Source organism: Lupinus angustifolius, chromosome LG14 (assembly GCF_001865875.1).
Source record: "Lupinus angustifolius cultivar Tanjil chromosome LG14, LupAngTanjil_v1.0, whole genome shotgun sequence".
Taxonomy (NCBI): domain Eukaryota; kingdom Viridiplantae; phylum Streptophyta; class Magnoliopsida; order Fabales; family Fabaceae; genus Lupinus; species Lupinus angustifolius.
The window spans coordinates 3,832,311-3,835,089 of NC_032022.1; positions in this window are offsets into that span (position 1 = coordinate 3,832,311).

Genomic DNA, 2,779 nt, shown 5'->3' on the forward strand with positions numbered 1-2,779 from the left:
AGAATCATCATGTTCTTGACTTGAAATAATGCATGGTTCCTTTCCTTTATTCACCTGAACCATTTCATTTCTCACTGGAATCATATTTGATCTCAAATTCTCTCCATTTGGCATGGGCACCTCTGTCAAAACTGACTGTTTCATCATGAAATCTTCATCAAACACTGCATCTCTGCTCAACACCACCTTTCTGGAAACTGGATCCCAGAACTTGAACCCCTTCACACCTTTGGTATATCCAATGAAGATACACCTCTTTGACTTAGAATCAAGTTTAGATCGTTCATCACTAGGTACATGTCCATAAGCAGGACAACCAAATATACGTAACATATTATAATTGATTGGGTTACCTGTCCATACTTCTTCTCAAACTTTACCATCCAATGAAGCCCGTGGTGATCTATTGATGACATAACATGCCATACTAAGTGCCTCTGCCCAAAATCCTTTGGAAAGTCCAACATTCAGTCTCATACATTTGGCCCTCTCTGTAAGAGTTCTATTCATCCTCTCTGCAACACCATTCTGCTGAGGAGTCTTCTTCACTGAAAAGTGTCTCTGAATGCCATGTTCCTCACAGAATTTCTGAAACTGTCGTACCATTATCTGACCTCATGTATTTGATTTTCATATCAGTCTGGTTCTCTACCTCTGCCTTCCAAACCTTGAACTTGGCAAAGATTTTTGACTTATGCTTCAAAAAATATACCCAGACCTTGCGAGAAAAGTCATCTACGAAGGTAACAAAATACCTAGGACCTTCTAGGGATGGTTCTTGAGTGGGTCCCCATACATCAGTATGGACATAATCTAGAATGCTCCGAGTCCTGTATTGGCCAGCCTTGAAACTAACTCGTGTCTGTTTCCCAAGTACACAATACTTGCACAAATCTAGCTTGCATTTGCTAACTCCCCTCAACAATCCTCTTTTGCATAGTTTTATCATGCCATGCACACTCATATGTCCCAAATGCATGTGCCATAATTTTGTAGCACCATGGTCTAAATATACTGAGATCTCTTTAGTCACTCCAGCAACTCCACCTACAACTGTTCTCCCTCATAACTTGTAAGTGTTCCCTACAGTCCTTTTACCCTTCAACACAGTTAGAGCACCTTTGCATACTCGAAGAATATCACTGTCCTCATTCGCTCTATAGCTAAATCCTTTGGCCTACAATGTCCCCAAAAAAACCAAATTCTTCTTCAAATCTGGTATGTACCTAACCTCACATACCGTCTTCACTACACCATCATCCATCATAATTCTAAGTTCTCCCATACCAATAATTTCACATGCTTTATTATTTCCAACATATACAAAACCAAAATTGCGTGTCCTGTTTATGGTGAACCATTCTCTGTTTAGCGTCATGTGGTGGGAACAACCAGTGTCAAATACCCAATCATTTGTACTATGATTTGATGATACAAATAGTATATCAATTTCACTGTTGTAACGACAATCATCTTTTTGTGCAATATTTGTAGATGTAGATATTCCATCTTTCCCCACCGGCTTGCTAGGACTCCTTTCATTGGGACAATCCCTTTTGTAATGCCCAGTCTGTTTGCACTTATAGCACTCTACTGGTGTTCTGCCCCTGGAATTTGGTCTTTTCCCTTTGGCAGGACCTCCTATGCCTTGTCTCCTCCCACACGCTTGACTCCCTTTCACATACAGACCATCACCCTGATACCCTTCACCTATATTCTGTCTTCTTTGAGTGTGGACAGAAATGCAGATGTGATCTCATCCAGTTTGATTGAGTCTTTCCCGTACGTCAATGTTGTCACCAAGTGTTCATAGGAATTTGGCAAAGAACACATTAATATTGTTGCTTTGTCCTCATCATCAACCTTCACATCATGTTTCTGCAAGTCATTGATCACTTGATTAAAATTGTTGAGATGTTGTTGCAAATCAGCACCTTCCTGCATCTTCAGGCCATAGAGTCTCTGTTTCAAATACAACTTATTTGTTAGAGACTTGGACATGAACCGCTTCTCTAATGTCTCTCATACCTCTGTTAGTGACGTCAGATCCATAACATGATACATCACCTCATCTGATAGACAGAGTTGTATGATTCCCCAGCCTTCTCCTTCAACTCTTCCCAATCCAGTGGATCCATACCCTCTGGTTTATTCTCACGCAGCGCCTTTGATAGACCTTGTTGAGCCAACACATCCTTAACCCTCCTTTGCCACAATCCGAAATTACCAGTTCCATCGAACTTCCCCACCTCGAATTTGGCACCTGGGTTAAGAGCCATCTGATACCAATTGTTGGGAACAAGCAAACAATCAAATAGTAAAGAGTATAGAGACAAGAGAATAACACAAGAGGTTTATTAACGAGGTTCGACCAATTGTGCCTACGTTCCCGGGAGCGTTGAGTGGCTACCACTATATATTATTAGAGAATTAGGATTAGTGTTTTACTATTCTTCTCCTTGTTACATTAGGTTTACATAACATAAATATATAGCCCTCTACCCCAACCCCTTTACATCAGCTCAAACTCATAACTTGTATTGTTGTTATCTAGAGATATGAGTCATTGCACAATAGCTAATATCAAAAGTTTATTCTTAAGTACATAATATTTATAAACATTTGTTAAAAAACTTTACACATAGATTCTTATGTTAGGTATCAATGACAAAATACACCTAGAAAAGGGGGGGGGGGTTGAATAGGGGTCACGGTTCCCACTTACCTCTATTTGCACCGAAGCCCTATTCTGGAAAATCACCCAGTTAATCGATTAAAG